This window comes from Somniosus microcephalus, chromosome 8 (assembly GCF_052327205.1).
Source record: "Somniosus microcephalus isolate GS21.2 chromosome 8, FLI_Smic_1.0, whole genome shotgun sequence".
NCBI lineage: Eukaryota > Metazoa > Chordata > Chondrichthyes > Squaliformes > Somniosidae > Somniosus > Somniosus microcephalus.
The window spans coordinates 233,414,364-233,433,220 of NC_140994.1; the positions used below are offsets into that span (position 1 = coordinate 233,414,364).

General features: G+C 49.4%; 1 pseudogene across 1 annotated transcript; it reads left to right on the plus strand.

The window, feature by feature from the left end:
• Positions 1–11,429: 11,429 nt before the first annotated feature.
• LOC147114152 (actin, cytoplasmic 2-like) lies at positions 11,430–18,323 on the plus strand (annotated as a pseudogene). The gene is made up of 3 exons (XR_015079362.1): positions 11,430–11,504; positions 11,822–11,972; positions 16,918–18,323. The product of XR_015079362.1 is annotated as an actin, cytoplasmic 2-like (transcript).
• Positions 18,324–18,857: the final 534 nt, after the last annotated feature.

Genomic DNA, 18,857 nt, shown 5'->3' on the forward strand with positions numbered 1-18,857 from the left:
GAGCGGTGGCTGGGCTAGAAAGCCCGGGAAAGGCCCGAGGAGCCAGGCCCAGAGACCTCTGAGGAGAAGGGGAGCAACCAGAAGGCTTCCAGAAGCAAACCAAGACTGTGAGTACAGGGCCCAGGGAGGGAGACTGAAGCCAGGGAAAGGCCCGAGGAGCCAGGCCGAGACAGAGGCACAGAGGCCTCTGAGGGGGAGGGGAACAGCCCGAAGGCACCGGGAAACAGCGGCTCACAGACCCAGACCTGAGAAGGGTGAACCCAGAAGCCGAGGCCCAGGGACCACGGGGTCGGAGAGGGGGACCGGGAAAGCTCGCGAACAGGGAGAGGGAAACACCAAACCCGGGGCCCCAGAAAAGCTTATTCTAAGATCAACAATACTTTACCAAAAATGAGCGAATCAGAAGATCCACAACAGCCCCGCTTCCAGATTCCCCCCAACACTGCAAAAAAAGCTATAAAAGCGATCAAGCATGAGCAGATGAGAGAAAAACCAGAAACACTTTTTGCTGACTGTTACAACAATGGGACAAAAAGTAACCTCATTTTCTACTCAGATCAGCCAGTGGCTTGGATCACAGCAATAAAATCACACTATACCAATGTTAAGCTAGAAAATACCGCAAATGGGTCCATAATGAAAATTAACACACCAGGAGACAGTTCAACTACGACGGTCAACGCGTACAATACCGGGACAATATTAGTGCAAGGCAACCTCGACAAATTTGCAACGGCCTTCAGGACACTGAGAAAATTAACTAAGGGGGGAAGGAACAGCCCCAGAGTGGCCCGCACTCCCCCCAACATTGACAACTTACCAGGAGAAAATCTGCCTGGTCAGGAGGTGAACGAGCCACACAGTTCAAACCAGACACTAACCCCGGGGAACCACAGCCACACGATACAACTGACAAACACCAGCATAACTACCAGGGAGGAAGCCACACATAGTCCCCCTACCATTCCCAGCTCACCAAGAGAAGAGCAGCATAGCCAGGAAGTGAGTGAGCCCTCCAGGGCCGACCAGCCTAGCCAGGAAGTGAGTGAGCCTACCAGGGCCGACCAGACACATACCCCGGGATCACACAGCCAGATACAACCAAAAGATAAATTTAATCAATTAGAGATAGAGGTGGTTAAACTTAGAGAGGACTTCCTCAAAATGAATGACAATCAAAATCAGGAGAGGGAGAGACACAAGAGAGAGCTGAAGCTACTTGAGAACCAGGTGAATCTACTTAGGAATCAGGTGAAAGAGCTGCAGGAAAAAGAAGAGAGCCATAGAGGAGAGAAAACACCATTAGACCAGCAACCAGAGGCTAGAGATAAGACAAGACAGAGCCGGACGGAACGGCTGCACTCCCACACGGAACAAAAGCAACAGACACACAATACAAGGGGTGCCACACAGACCGACCAGCATACTGATTCGCAATCTTCCCCCACCACCGTGGAACCACAAGCGGGCCGCTCACAAGAGGTACGCACACACCAGACACCCCAGCCCAGCACACACACTATGAGTCCAAGCGAAAGCCACCAGACAGTAAACACAAACAAGGCTGATGTCGTAATACTCATAGACTCAAATGGGAAATTTCTATGGGAGAAAAAGCTATTCCCTAGAAGTAAAGTAGAAAAGATCTGGTGCCCAACAACAAACAGAGCCATGGGATGGCTGACCAAAGCCAGATTAGGCTCCCCCCAACACATAATAATACACACGGGCACAAATGACCTAAAGACCCAACAGAAAGAAGTAGCAACATCGCTCAGAGCAATGATTAGGAAAGCAAGCAGTACATTTCCAAACACTAGAATCACTGTTTCCACAATATTGCCGAGAACAGACTTCAACAACAACACAATTCATGAGATAAATGCCAGCATAGCAAGAGACTGCGAATCAAACCACAACGTACACCTGGCCCAACACCCCACCCTCGATGAGGAATGTCTTTACGACCACGTCCACATCCAAAGGCAAAGAATATCGATCCTTGCTAAAGCCCTGAAGGACGTCGCTTTTAACCGGGTCCATACCCAGACTCCAAGAGGACCCCCCCCCGACCACCAGAGATCAGCGGGGTACATATCAGGAACACTACAAGGACCACCAACACACCAACCGAGACCAGAGAGGATCCCCATGCAAAACAACAATGTCAGACCTGCACCACTCCTGTCCCACAGGGGAATAGGACTGCTCCCAGCCAGACAGAGGGAGAGATGCACAGGACGTACGCAATACCTCAGACAGAAACAATCCATTAAGAGACAATAAGCAGATGTGCAGCAGCATCTACTTCCGCCTTATGGATCAAGGACTAATTAATAGAAAGAACTGTAACCAAATTGTATTAACTTTTGTAGACAACTGATGTGATCTTTTTTTTCCCACACTTAGACACGACAAACACGTACCACTCTTTAACCTATCATAGTAAAAGATCAAACTTAACATGAAATCCTTATATATTTCGACCTGGAATATCCAAGGTCTACGCTCTTCACTGCGAGAAGTGAAAAGTAGGACCCCAGAGTTCATAGATGAAACTAAAGACCTAGATATTATCATTTTACAGGAAACTTGGTATAAAGGAAAAGGACACACTGGCTGTCCCCAAGGGTACACTGAGCTGGTGGTGCCCTCCAATAAATTACCAAGTGTAACCCAAGGCAGAGACTCCGGAGGCATACTGATCTGGTTTAAAACAGAACTTAAGAATTACATCAAATTTATAAAAAAGGGCGAAAACCATATGTGGCTCAAACTTGAGAGGGAGATTATCTCAAACACCCAAGATGTTTACATTTGCGCACTTTATATCCCTCCAATCGATTCCCCGTACTTTAAAGAGGACACCTTCTCCAACATGGAGGGGGAAATTATCCAATACCAGGCCCAGGGGAACGTGTTGATCTGTGGGGACCTCAATTCAAGAACGGGCGAAGAACCAGACTTCACCAATAATCAGGGAAACAATTATGTTTTCGGGAATAACCACTTTGACATCCCTTCCCTTCCATACAGGCATAACTGCGACAAGCAGTCAAATACCAACGGAAAACAGCTACTACAGCTCTGTCGAAACCTGGGTCTGTACATTGTCAATGGTAGGTTCATAGGAGACCTCCTAGGAAGATCGACCTATTGCTCACCTCTTGGCTGCAGCACAGTAGACTATATGATTACAGACTTAGACCCATCCTCTTTCAGAGCATTCACAGTCAAACCACAAACAACACTGTCAGATCACAGTCAAATTACTATGTTCCTCAAAAAGACAGAAACAAACAACATAGAAACACAACCCAGTAAACTGTACAACACCAAAAAATCGTACAGATGGGCCAAAAACGACACGGAAAAATACCAGAAAACAATTAGCAATGCATCAACTCAAGCTCTCTTAGACACCTTTCTGGATAACATATACACTCACAATAAAGAAGGCGTAAACCGGGCAGTTAGTAAACTAAACAATATTTTTGATAATTTGGCAACAAATGCAAACTTGAAAGCTCGCAAGAACAAACCCAAAACAAAAAACTATGAAAAATGGTTTGACCGAGATTGCCATAACATGAGGAAAAAACTTAGAAAAATATCAAACCAAAAACACAGACATCCAGAAAACGAGGAACTACGCCTTACTTATTGTCAGACACTAACACAATACAGAAACACACTCAGAACCAAAAAAGAGCAATATATTAAGAATACACTCAGCTCCATGGAGGAATCCATTGATTCCAATTGTTTCTGGGAAAACTTGAAAACACTACACAAAAAACAACACGACGATTTGGCCATTCAAAATGGGGACACATGGGTAAACCACTTTGAAAAATTATACCAGAAAAAAACACTAAGACCAGAGCAACACCAAATATGCAAAAAACTGGAAAAGCTAGAAATGGCCATAAAAGATAACCAAAACCCGCTGGACGCCATAATAACAGAAAAAGAACTTCTTGAAAAACTCAAGGACCTGCGACCAGGAAAAGCCTGCGGGACAGACGGCATACTAAACGAGATGATTAAACACACAGACAACAAAATGAAACTGGCTATCCTAAAACTCTTCAACTTGGTTCTGAGTGTCGGTTATTTCCCTGATATCTGGAACAAAGGACTCATAACGCCCATATACAAAAGTGGGGACAAAATCGACCCAAACAACTATCGAGGCATCTGTGTAAACAGTAACCTGGGGAAGGTATTCTGTAGCATCATAAACAAAAGACTTATAAACTTCCTTGAGGAGCACAATGTCTTGAGTAAAAGCCAAATTGGATTCCTGCCAAACTATAGAACATCCGATCATATCTTCACCCTACAGACCCTAATTGACAAACACGTTCACAATAACAAAAGCAAAATCTACGCATGCTTTGTAGATTTCCAGAAGGCTTTCGACTCCATCTGGCATGACGGTTTATTCCTGAAACTTATCGAAAGTGGGGTAGGAGGGAAAACATATGATGTAATTAAATCAATGTATACAAACAACAAATGTGCAGTTAAAATTGGAGACAAACAAACAAAATACTTCCCACAGGGGCGGGGGGTGACGCAGGGCTCGCCAATCTCACCGACACTCTTTAATATTTACATAAATGGATTGGCAAAACTACTTGAACAATCTACAGCACCCGGCCTCACCCTATATGAATCCAAGGTTAAATTCCTCCTCTATGCAGACGACCTGGTTCTGCTGTCACCTACTAAAGAGGGGCTACAGCAAAACCTGGACCTGCTGGAGTCGTACTGCCAGACTTGGGCCCTGACAATAAATCCCCAAAAAACCAAAGTCCTTGTGTTCCAGCAAAGATCCAAACATCAGGGACCCAAAATAAATTTCACAGTAGGAACAACCAAAATTGAACAAACCACTAACTACACATACTTGGGCTTAAAAATCAGTTCTACGGGAAACTTCAAACTGGCTGTGAATGAACTGAAAGAGAAAGCAAGAAGGGCTTTCTATGCCATCAAAAAATCAATCCAAATAGAAATCCCAATTAGCATTTGGCTCAAAATTTTCAAATCAGTAATTGAACCAATTGCACTCTATGGCAGTGAGGTATGGGGACCGCTAACTCAACAAGAATTTGCAAAATGGGACAAACACCCAATTGAGATCCTACATGCAGAATTCTGTAAAAGTATCCTCCGGACTCAAAGGAAAACAGTAAACAATGCATGCAGGGCGGAACTAGGCCAATATCCATTAATAATCACTATCCAAAAAAGAGCCACCAAATTTTGGAATCACCTACAAATGAGCAATCCCCAATGCTATCACTACGACGCCCTGAAATGCCAAGAGCTGACCATAAAGAAGAATACCCTCAGTCAATTAGTCCTGGGACTCAGTGAAGTAACTACTAACAATACTAACAATAACCAGCCCCAGGACAGTGACAGGGTAACACAAAGAATTCGACCCAACACAATCGTCGCTAAGCAAAAGGAAAAATATCTGACATATTGGGCAGAAACAACAAAAACCCAAAGCAAACTCAATTGCTACTTGGCCCTAAACAGACAATACAACATAGCTGATTACCTGACCATGGTAAAGGATAACAAACTGAGAAGAACCTTGACAAGGTACAGACTTAGCGAACATAGCCTGGCGATCGAAAAAGGCAGACACAGGCAGACCAGGCTGCCAAGAGAGGACAGGATATGCTCTCACTGCAGTCAGGGAGTGGTGGAGACAGAGATGCACTTCCTCACAGCTTGTGGAAAATATCAGGGCATCAGGGAGAATTTCTACCAAAAATTCTCACAAATATGCCCTGATTTCAGAAATCTGAATGACAACCAAAAACTCCCATTCCTACTGGGAGAGGAGAGAAGCTGTATAACACTGGCGGCGCACTATGTTACAGCTTGCCATGAACAGAGGGACAACCAGTAAACTAAGAAAAAAATATATATAAACAATGCGAATGTATATTTATACACTCAGGGATATACCTGTTTATACACTGTATGAATAGAACTGCGTTTATGTGCTAAACCATAAATGTATTTTGATGCTTTGGCAACATAAGATGTAACTTATCATGCCAATAAAGCGATTTAAATTGTAAAAAAAAAATTGTAAAAAATTGATGGGTGAACGGGACTGGGTGCGAGTTAGGACACGGGGCAGTGAGCACAGGGGGTGATGGGTGAACGGGACTGGGTGCGAGTTAGGACACGGGGCAGTGAGCACAGGGGGTGATGGGTGAACGGGACTGGGTGTGAGTTAGGACACGGGGCAGTGAGCACTGGGGGTGATGGGTGAACGGGACTGGGTGTGAGTTAGGACACGGGGCAGTGAGCACAGGGCGTGATGGTGTGAACGGGACTGGGTGTGAGTTAGGACACGGGGCAGTGAGCACAGGGAGTGATGGGTGAACGGGACTGGGTGTGAGTTAGGACACGGGGCAGTGAGCACAGGGGGTGATGGGTGAACGGGACTGGGTCTGAGTTAGGACACGGGGCAGTGAGCACAGCGGGTGATGGGTGAACGGGACTGGGTGTGAGTTAGGACACGGGGCAGTGAGCACAGGGGGTGAGGGGTGAACGGGACTGGGTGCGAGTTAGGACACGGGGCAGTGAGCACGGGGTGATGGGTGAACGGGACTGGGTGTGAGTTAGGACACGGGGCAGTGAGCACAGGGGGTGATGGGTGAACGGGACTGGGTGTGAGTTAGGACACGGGGCAGTGAGCACAGGGGGTGATGGGTGAACGGGACTCGGCGCGAGTTAGGACACGGGGCAGTGAGCACGGGGGTGATGGGTGAACGGGACTGGGTGTGAGTTAGGACACGGGGCAGTGAGCACAGGGGGGGTGGGTGAACGGGACTGCGTGTGAGTTAGGGCACAGGGCAGTGAGCACAGGGGGTGATGGGTGAACGGGACTGTGTGTGAGTTAGGACACGGGGCAGTGAGCACAGGGGGGCGATGGGTGTGAACGGGACTGGGTGTGAGTTAGGACACGGGGCAGTGAGCACAGGGGGTGATGGGTGAACGGAACTGGGTGTGAGTTAGGACACGGGGCAGTGAGCACAGGGGGGTGATCGGTGAACGGGACTGGGTGTGAGTTAGGACACGGGGCAGTGAGCACGGGGGGTGATGGGTGAACGGGACTGGGTGCGAGTTAGGACACGGGGCAGTGAGCACAGGGGGGTGATGGGGTGAACGGGACTGGGTGTGAGTTAGGACACGGGGCAGTGAGCACAGGGGGTGATGGTGTGAACGGGACTGGGTGTGAGTTAGGACACGGGGCAGTGAGCACAGGGGGTGATGGGTGAACAGGACTGGGTGTGAGTTAGGACACGTGGCAGTGAGCACAGCGGGTGATGGGTGAACGGGACTGGGGTGTGAGTTAGGACACGGGGCAGTGAGCACAGGGGGTGATGGGTGATCGGGACTGGGTGTGCGTTAGGACACGGGGCAGTGAGCACAGGGGGTGATGCGTTAACGGGACTCGGTGCGAGCTAGGACACGGGGCAGTGAGCACAGGGGGTGATGGGTGAACGGGACTGGGTTCGAGTTAGGACACGGGGCAGTGAGCACAGGGGGTGATGGGTGAACGGGACTGGGTGCGAGTTAGGACACGGGGCAGTGAGCACAGGGGGTGATGGGTGAACGGGACTGGGTGCGAGTTAGGACACGGGGCAGTGAGCACAGGGGGTGATGGGTGAACGGGACTGGGTGTGAGTTAGGACACGGGGCAGTGAGCACTGGGGGTGATGGGTGAACGGGACTGGGTGTGAGTTAGGACACGGGGCAGTGAGCACAGGGCGTGATGGGTGAACGGGACTGGGTGTGAGTTAGGACACGGGGCAGTGAGCACAGGGAGTGATGAGGTGAACGGGACTGGGTGTGAGTTAGGACACGGGGCAGTGAGCACAGGGGGTGATGGTGTGAACGGGACTGGGTCTGAGTTAGGACACGGGGCAGTGAGCACAGCGGGTGATGGGTGAACGGGACTGGGTGTGAGTTAGGACACGGGGCAGTGAGCACAGGGGGTGAGGGGTGAACGGGACTGGGTGCGAGTTAGGACACGGGGCAGTGAGCACAGGGGGTGATGGGTGAACGGGACTGGGTGTGAGTTAGGACACGGGGCAGTGAGCACAGGGGGTGATGGGTGAACGGGACTGGGTGTGAGTTAGGACACGGGGCAGTGAGCAGAGGGGGTGATGGGTGAACGGGACTGGGTGTGAGTTAGGACACGGGGCAGTGAGCACAGGGGGTGATGGGTGAACGGGACTGGGTCTGAGTTTGGACACGGGGCAGTGAGCACAGCGGGTGATGGGTGAACGGGACTGGGTGTGAGTTAGGACACGGGGCAGTGAGCACAGGGGGTGAGGGGTGAACGGGACTGGGTGCGAGTTAGGACACGGGGCAGTGAGCACGGGGTGATGGGTGAACGGGACTGGGTGTGAGTTAGGACACGGGGCAGTGAGCACAGGGGGTGATGGGGTGAACGGGACTGGGTGTGAGTTAGGACACGGGGCAGTGAGCACAGGGGGGTGATGGGTGAACGGGACTCGGCGCGAGTTAGGACACGGGGCAGTGAGCACGGGGGTGATGGGTGAACGGGACTGGGTGTGAGTTAGGACACGGGGCAGTGAGCACAGGGGGGGTGGGTGAACGGGACTGCGTGTGAGTTAGGGCACAGGGCAGTGAGCACAGGGGGTGATGGGTGAACGGGACTGTGTGTGAGTTAGGACACGGGGCAGTGAGCACAGGGGGCGATGGGTGAACGGGACTGGGTGTGAGTTAGGACACGGGGCAGTGAGCACAGGGGGTGATGGGTGAACGGAACTGGGTGTGAGTTAGGACACGGGGCAGTGAGCACAGGGGGTGATCGGTGAACGGGACTGGGTGTGAGTTAGGACACGGGGCAGTGAGCACGGGGGGTGATGGGTGAACGGGACTGGGTGCGAGTTAGGACACGGGGCAGTGAGCACAGGGGGTGATGGGTGAACGGGACTGGGTGTGAGTTAGGACACGGGGCAGTGAGCACAGGGGGTGATGGGTGAACGGGACTGGGTGTGAGTTAGGACACGGGGCAGTGAGCACAGGGGGTGATGGGTGAACAGGACTGGGTGTGAGTTAGGACACGTGGCAGTGAGCACAGCGGGTGATGGTGTGAACGGGACTGGGTGTGAGTTAGGACACGGGGCAGTGAGCACAGGGGGTGAGGGGTGAACGGGACTGGGTGTGAGTTAGGACACGGGGCAGTGAGCACGGGGTGATGGGTGAACGGGACTGGGTGTGAGTTAAGACACGGGGCAGTGAGCACAGGGGGGTGATGGTGTGAACGGGACTGGGTGTGAGTTAGGACACGGGGCAGTGAGCACAGTGGGTGATGGTTGAACGTTACTGGGTGTGAGTTAGGACACGGGGCAGTGAGCACAGTGGGTGATGGGTGAACGGGACTCGGTGCGAGTTAGGACACGGGGCAGTGAGCACAGGGGGTGATGGGTGAACGGGACTGGGTGCGAGTTAGGACACGGGGCAGTGAGCACAGAGGGTGATGGGTGAACGGGACTTGGTGTGAGTTAGGACACGGGGCAGCGAGCACAGGGGGTGATGGGTGAACGGGACTGGGTGCGAGTGAGGACACGGGGCAGTGAGCACAGGGGGGTGATGGTTGAACGGGACTGGGTGCGAGTTAGGACACGTGTCAGCGAGCACAGGGGGTGATGGGTGAACGGGACTTGGTGTGAGTTAGGACACGGGGCAGTGAGCACAGGGGGTGATGGGTGAACGGGACTGGGTGTGAGTTAGGACACGGGGCAGTGAGCACGGGGGGTAATGGGTGAACGGGACTGGGTGCGAGTGAGGACACGGGGCAGTGAGCACAGGGGGTGATGGGTGAACGGGAGTTGGTGTGAGTTAGGACACGGGGCAGTGAGCACAGGGGGTGATGGGTGAACGGGACTGGGTGCGAGTTAGGACACGGGGCAGTGAGCACAGGAGGGGGGGGGAGGGGGTGGGGGGTGATGGGTGAACGGGACCTGGTGCGAGTGAAGACACGGGGCAGCAGAGTTTTGGATGAGCTGTAGTTTACGGAGGGTGGCGACTATGAGAAGTCTACAGGAGGCCGCTCCCGAGCTGGGCACCTGTGACAGGGTTGACTGCTCTTCCAATGTCTGAGTCTTGTCCTCAAACGATACCTGGGACGATGCTGCTGAGTGTGTCCAATCTTTCTCTTATTGTGGGTCACACTGAGCTCTTTTCCCAGCAACATTGAGTCAGCCACGTGGAGTGGGCCAGAGCCACGTGTTACTCTGACCAGGGACTGGGTGGCAGGCGTCCTTCCCCATTTCCCGTTGCTCTGCCTCAACTTTCAGATTGTTGAAGCTGCCCTGGAGAGATGTCGGTCATGCTGCCACTGTGGCATAGGGACCTCGCACTGTACCCAGGGATGGTCCTCCTCGTGTGTGCACGTGTGTGTGTGTCAGTGTCTGCCCATGTATGTGAGTGTCTGCCCATGTGTGTGAGTGAGCGTATATGTGTGTGAGTGAGCGTACATGCGGGTTCGCTGTATGTGTGCGTGTATGTGTGTGTGTAGTGCATGCAGTGTGTGTGTATATATGCACATCTGTTTGTGCGTACACGTGTGTGCACGGTATATGTACGCGGTATGTGTGTGCAGTGTGTGTGTGCTGTGTGTACAGTGTGTGTGTACAGTGTGTGTGTGCTGTGTGTACAGTGTGTGTGCACGGTGTGTGTGCTGTGGGATGAGAAACACTTGTGCGTACTGATGGCTTTGTCCGATTCCAATCCCAGACAGGGAGGTGCCCGGGGACTGAGGAATGGGACCCCAGCCTGACTCAACACCTCCAGGGACGCGCCCGGTGGCCCTGGAGATGGAGCACGCGGTGTCTGACGGCGCGCTCGAGCACTTCCGTGACCGGTGGGCGCCGCGGGGACTGGAGTGCATAATTGGATTGGACAACCAAATTTTAATTTGATTTGCTAAGGATTATTTAAAGTTTTATTAGTTACAGTCTATTTGTTTATTTTTGACTGGTCCTATCAAAAGAGGAACACCTCCAGGGAGGGGGAAAGCGAGTGGAGGGAAATTGGGCAAATGGGAGAGCCAGGCACTTAAATAGTTACATTGCACAGCAGCTTTGGAGCAAAGATGAATATTAAAAACAGGTAAGAATGAAGAAAAGTTTATTGTTCAAAAAAACTGAAGGTGCAAAAGGTGCCAATAAATGAATTATATTCTCAACTCCTCCCCCTGCACCTCAATTGGTTGCTCTTGGCTCCTCCCCCTGTGCCTCAATTGGTTGCTCTTGGCTCCTTCCCCCTGTGCCTCAATTGGTTGTTCTTGGCTCCGCCCCCTGTGCCTCAGTGGCTGGCTACCCTCTGATGGGACAGGGAGGGGCCCAGTGCAGTATAAAGGAAGCAGGAAGGGTGATGCATTTTGTTCCTACCTCGTGTCAGGAGTGCAGACAGTTTTCAGTGTGACAGTAAGTGGATTCTGGCAATCAGGGTGTGGCAGGAGGAGGAAGGGATTGAGTTGGGGTTTGTTTTAAAGTGATTGTAATAATTTTGGATCTAACTTTTGAACATTGTGTTTTGCTGGGTGTAGTTCTAAAGACTTGAGTTTGTGTTGGTTTCTGTTTAGTTGAGTTGTGTTGGGAACTTATTTTTTCTAAAGGGAACTGTCATGTAGAGTGGGACTGGCTTTAATTTGGTGACTAGTTGATCTGAAATGTGTTGTGTGGTTTGGGGCTGTGTTCTTGTCTTGAATTAATGGTTTTTTCCCCCCCTTTCTCTGTTTCAGTTACTTCCCACAGATTCTAAGCCATGGCAGATGATGAGAATTGCAGCTCTGGTGGTGGACAATGGCTCTGGGATGTGCAAGGCTGGGTTTGCAGGGGATGATGCCCCCAGGGCTGTGTTCCCCTCCATCGTGGGGGCGGCCCCGTCACCAGGTGAGTTCTTCAACTGAGATGTTGGAAGATCTTTCAATCCTATCCTGTGGGGGCTGGGCCCTTGTTCCTGTGGGGGTGGGGACTGGGTTCTTGTAACTGATGATTTTTTTAGTTTCCTCTTTTTGAGCAGTTTGTGGTCTGTAGTCTATTTCCTGCTGTGATCAGTGTTAACTCTTGCTGGAGTTTGCTCTTGCTGTATAGGTGTGCCATCAGTGTGGGGCTGTTAAATTTTGGGCTCCTTATCAGCCCCTGTTCCTTGTTGGCCCCAGTTTCTATAGTCCTGAATGGTTTAGATAAAGAAACTGTTTCCAGTGGCTGAACCCACAGATTTACTTAGTTGTACAGGGCCTTGTTGAGACCAGATCTATTGTGTGCAGTTTTAGTTGCCTTATCTGAGGAAGGATGTTCTTGCCATGGAAGGAGTTCAGTGAAGAATCACCAGGCTGATACCTGGGATGGCAGGAATGAGTTGATTGGGCTTGTACTTGCTGGAGTTTAGAAGAATGAGGGGATCTCATTGAAACTTTATAACAGGACTAGACAGACTAGATGCCAGAAGGATGTTCCTGATGGTGGGGAGTCCAGAACCAGGGGTCATAGGATAAGGGGGTAAGCCATTTAGGACAGATTAGGAATTTCTTTACCCAGAGAGTGGTGAACCTGTGGAATTCTCTACCACAGAAGGCAGTTGAGGCCAATTCATTAAATAAATATATTAAAGGAGTTGATATATTAAGGCTAAAGGGATATGGGGAGAAAGTGGGGACAAGTAGAGTTTGGATGATCAGCCATGATCTCATTGAATGGCAGAGCAGACTTGAGTGGCCAAATGGCCTACTCTTGTTCCTATCTTCTATGCTTCTCTATCTACCCTATTGGACCTCTGCAATCTAAACTCCAGGAATGCAATCTGTTTGGTCATTTAGCCCTGGTATTATTCTGGTGAATCTGTGCTGCTCCCCCCTTGGGTGTGGTGCCCAGAACTGAACATGGTTACTTGAGATGGTGTCTAACCAAGGCTCTGTACAACTGAAGCATCACTTCCTTGTTTGCATTCCAATTCACTTGGGGTAAAGGCCAACTTTTTTTTTTTGTACCTGTGCTTGGTAATCTGTGTACATGCACTCTTAAATCCACAGCTGAGTCTCTCTCTCTCTCTACTATATTTGGATTCACCTGTCTGATTTCCCCCCCCCCCCCCCCCCCCCCCCCCCCCCTGATGATGCAAGGTTTGTTTCTAAGCTTGGGATCTGCTCATTGTGCCCAGCTGACCCACGGGATGTCTGTTTGCCTGTGTAAGATGGATTATAGTGTCTGGTACAGCATTCTGTGACTGACTTAAGTGCTGTGGCTCTGTGGGTGGTGTGCTCCTGAAGTCAGATGGTTGTGGGTTCCAGCCCTGCTCCTCACACTTTAGCACAAAATCTAGGCTGACATGCCCAGAGCTGCATTGTCGGTGTGTTTTTTTTTCAGATGAGATGTTAAACCTACTTCCCCCTCGGGTGGCTGGGTTTAAAGATTCCCACCCCCATATCGGGGCTTCAGAGTGATTAATTTATCTTGAATAAAGGCACTCTAAATGTGGCAGCCAATTGGTGCACAATACCATCCCACAAACAGCAAAGTGGGTGAATGATCAGTTGATAGAAACAGAAAATGCTGGAAACACTTGGCAGGTCAGGCAACATCTGGGGGGGGGGGGGGCCACAGCAGTCACTGTTTCAAAGCTTGTTGGGGATTCCCACTGGCAGTAATTGTGCTTGAGGGGGGCAGGATTCCCATTGATTGTAACACTCCCAACACCAGGCTGTCTTCTGCATGCAGCCCAAATGGGCCAATCCATGACAGAACTTGGCTGATGTGCGTCAGCCCCTCTCGCCTGTTCAACCATTCAATTAGACAAAGGCTGATCTGTGTCTCCACCTCATTTAGCCATCTTGGTCTCATAGTCCATTAATACCCTTGCCTATCTAATATCTTCACTTTAAGTCTGTACTAATTGTTCTTGGACACCTGACCACCTGCCAATACCACTCCCACTATTGCCTCAAATGCCATTGAAGGAATGCTGCATGACTGAGGAGGAGGAATTCCTGGAATGTTTTCGGGACGGTTATCTGGACCAATATGTCGAGGAGCCGACTCGATCAGGCCATTTTAGACTGGGTATTGTGCAATGAGAAGGGACTTATCAGCAATCTTCTTGTACGAGGCCCCTTGGGTCAGAGCGATCATAATATGATCGAGCTCTCAGTCGAGATGGAGAGTGAGGAAATTGAATCAGAGACTAAGGTCCAGAACTTAAATAAAGGGAATTACGAGGGTATGAGACGGGAATTGGGTAAGATTGATTGGGTGGTGTTTCTGGGGGATTGACAGTGGATAGACAATGGCAAGCATTCAAAGATAGAATGGAAGAATTCCAGAACATGTTTATACCGGTTTGGCATAAAAATAAACCTAAAAAGGTGACTCAACCGTGGATAACGAGGGAAATTAGGGACAGCATAAAATCAAAAAAAAGGGCATATCAACTGGCAAAAAAAAGCACCAGGACCGGAAGATTGGGGGCAGTACAGGATACAGCAAAAGAGGACAAAGGGATTAATCAGGAAGGGGAAAATAGAATACGAAAGTAAACTTGCAGCAAACATAAAGACAGACTGCAAAAGCTTTTATCGGTATATCAGGAGGAAAAGACTGGTAAAATCCCAAGTCGGTCCCTTGCAGTCCGATTCGGGAGAATATATAATGGAGAATAAGGAAATGGCAGACCAATTAAACTCATACTTTGGTTCTGTATTCACAAAGGAGGACACAAATAACCTCCCAGGAATATCGGCAAACATAGGGACTAATGAGAGGGAGGAGCTGACAGAAATTAGTATCTCTAGGGATATGGTGTTGGGTAAGTTGAGGGGACTGAAGGCCGACAAATCCCCGGGGCCTGATAAACTACATCCTAGGGTACTTAAGGAGGTGGCCCTGGAGATAGCAGATGCTCTAAGGATCATCTTCCGGAACTCCATTGACTCTGGAACAGTACCCGTGGATTGGAGGGGTAGCTAATGTTACCCCAATATTTAAAAAGGGGGGTAGAGAGAAAGCAGGGAATTATAGACCAGTAAGCCTTACATCGGTTGTGGGCAAAATGCTAGAGTCCATTATTAAGGATAAAATAGCGGAGCACTTGACAAATGGGGAAAGGATCGGACAGAGTCAACATGGATTTACAAAGGGTAAATCGTGTTTGACTAATCTGCTGGAATTTTTTGAGGAGGTAACTGGTAGAATAGATGGGGGAGAGCCAGTGGATGTGGTGTACCTTGACTTCCAGAAAGCCTTCGATAAGGTTCCACACAAAAGATTATCATGCAAAATTAAGGCTCATGGGATTGGGGGCAAAGTATTAACGTGGATAGAGAACTGGCTGGCAGATAGAAAACAGAGTTGGAATAAACGGCTCGTTTTCGGAGTGGCAGGCAGTGACCAGCGGGGTGCCGCAAGGATCTGTCCTGGGACCCCAGCTGTTCACAAATATATATAAATGATCTGGATCAGGGAATTGGATGCAATATTTCCAAATTCGCTGACGACACTAAACTAGGAGGAGGGGGTGGGCTCTGATGAGGATGTCAGGAGGCTACAGTGCGATTTGGACAGGTTGGGGGAATGGGCGGATATGTGGCAGATGCACTATAATGTGGATAAATGCGAGGTTATCCACTTTGGGGGTAAAAACAGGAGGGTAGATTATTATCTAAATGGCAATAGATTGGGAGATGGGGAAGTGCAGAGGGACCTGGGTGTTCTTGTGCACCAGTCACTGAAGGAGAGCATGCAGGTGCAACAGGCGATTAAGAAGGCAAATGGTATGTTGGCCTTCATATCAAGGGGGTTCGAGTATAGGAATAGGGATACCTTACTACAGCTGTACAAGGTGCTGGTGAGACCGCATCTGGAGTATTGTGTACAGTTTTGGTCGCCCCATCTGCGGAAGGATGTTCTTGCCATGGAAAGAGTGCAACGGCGATTCACCAGGCTGATACCTGGAATGGCGGGAATGACCTACGAAGAGAGATTAAATAGTTTGGGCTTGTACTCACTGGAGTTTAGAAGATTGAGAGGGGATCTCATCGAAACATATAAAATTATGGCAGGCCTGGACAGGCTGAATTCAGAGAGAATGTTTCCAATGGCCGGGGAGCACAGAACCAGGGGCCACAGTCTAAAAATAGCAGGCAAATCATTTAAAACAGAGATGAGGAAGAATTTCTTCACTCAGAGTGGTGAGCCTGTGGAATTCCCTGCCACAGAGGGCTGTGAAGGCTAATTCAATAAATATTTTCAAGAGAGAATTGGATATATTTCTGAAGGCTAAGGGGATTAAGGGTTACGGAGAAAAGGCGGGGACGGGGTACTGAACTGGTAAGATCAGCTATGATCTCAGACGAAGATCAGCCATGATCTCATTGAATGGCGGAGCAGGCTCGAAGGGCCGAATGGCCTACTCCTGTTCCTATCTCTATGTATATGTATCTATGTTAAAAAATCCTAATGTGCAATGATGCAGAAAATCCACTCCAGAATGCTTTTGCAGTTAGAAAGGACTTGTGTTTATATAGTACCTTTCATGATCTTGGAAATCTCAGTGCTTTGTGAAATACAAGTGTGGTCACTGCTGTAATGTAGGAAATGCAGAATCTGGTTCTAAATTTGTGATTAGTTGCTGTATCTGGGTGCCTTGCTGTCGCCAGCTTTCATCACCTGATCTGAGCAGGCTCAGTTGTTGGCACAAGGTCTCCCAGCAGGACCAGCTTTAAATGCAGTTGTGTTCTTCAGAAGTGCTGCACACGTCAGAATGGGAGGTCCCTGATGGTTTTTACTGACTGTCTTTGCTGTAGTTTGTGAATTAATCCTTTTTTTTTTTTTTCCCCATTTCTAGGGTGTGATGGTGGGAATGGGTCAGAAGGACAGTTATGTTGGTGATGAAGCCCAGAGCAAGAGGGGGATTCTGACCCTGAAGTACCCCATCGAGCATGGGATTGTGACCAACTGGGATGACATGGAGAAGATCTGGCACCACACCTTCTACAATGAGCTGCGAGTGGCCCCAGAGGAGCATCCTGTTCTCCTCACAGAGGCACCTCTCAACCCCAAAGCCAACCGGGAGAAGATGACCCAGATCATGTTTGAGACCTTCAACACACCAGCCATGTATGTTGCCATTCAAGCTGTGCTGTCCTTGTACGCCTCTGGCCGCACAACTGGCATTGTGCTAGATTCTGGTGATGGTGTGTCCCACACTGTGCCAATCTATGAAGGGTACGCCTTGCCTCATGCCATCCTGCGACTAGATCTGGCTGGCCGGGATCTCACTGACTACTTGATGAAGATCCTGACTGAGCGTGGGTACTCCTTCACCACCACAGCTGAGAGGGAGATCGTGCGTGACATCAAGGAGAAACTTTCCTATGTGGCCTTAGATTTTGAATCTGAGATGCAGACAGCTAGCTCTTCCTCATCCTTAGAGAAAAGTTACGAGCTCCCTGATGGCCAAGTCATCACCATCGGCAATGAGCGTTTCAGGTGCCCAGAAACCCTCTTCCAACCCTCCTTCATTGGGATGGAATCTTGTGGGCTCCATGAAACCTGTTTTCAACAGCATCATGAAATGTGATGTAGACATTAGGAAGGATCTGTATGCCAACACTGTCTTGTCTGGTGGAACCACCATGTTCCCAGGTATCGCTGATCGATGCAGAAGGAAATCACAGCCTTGGCTCCGAGCACAATGAAGATTAAGATCATTGCTCCACCTGAGAGGAAGTATTCAGTGTGGATCGGAGGATCCATCTTGGCTTCTCTCTCCACCTTCCAGCAAATGTGGATCAGTAAGCAGGAGTACGATGAGTCTGGGCCCTCCATAGTCCATCGCAAGTGCTTCTAATGTGTTGTAGTGATCAGATCTTGTCCACTTACAATATGACCGTCTGCTTCTACTCTTTTTCACCAGGTCCTTTCTAACACTTTGGCCAGTGATTTATTTTGTACACCCTGCCTCCTTGTGTTTCATTTATTTCCCCCCCCCCCCCCCCCCCCCCCATTTAAAGCTAACTTGAAAGGAGCCTTTAATTAAATTGGATAATGGTGACTCTCATTTTGTGTGAATTGGTACAATTAGCTGGGGGGTTAGAGGAACATCACTGCTATTCTTTGGGGAGGGAGTGGGCAGGTGAACCTCTCTCCCTAGAAGGCCTCTGCTACAGCTGAAAGCTTGTTTTGTAATGAAGTCTTGTATTTTTGCAATTGCAGAAAACTGATCTGAATAAAAATTTGTTTGGTCAATGATTTCCCTTGTCTCATGTAATGTTCTGGTTGTGCTCTCTATGACAAGGTGATTGTTGATTTTTCAATCACTGCTCACCTTACTTGTTTCAAGTTCTTAAGGAGCCACTCCACCTTGGTGATGGTGACTTTTCCTAATGTTAATTCTCAGTTGTTAGTTTGGATCACTTGTTGGGCCTCTCCCTGAAGGCTGCAGCCATTTCACATTTTCTCATTGTGCCCTCTAGTATAGGGGTTGCAGGAAGATTAGCCTAACTCATTTAAAATAAAATCTATCCACCTGTTGAAGGTGGATTCTGTGGTGGTTGTAATGAGGATGGGGCAGGGATGTGGAGTTGAAGTATGGTGTTTTTGAGGGGCTACTGCTCCTAATTCTAAAAGTCCGACTGGACTAAATATATAACAAAATTGCTGATGTGTGCACACAACGCATTAAACACTAGTTAGGCCGCAACTAGAATACTGCGTGCAGTTCTGGTCACCACATTACAGGAAAGATGTGATTGCACTAGCGAGGGTACAGAGGAGATTCGAGGA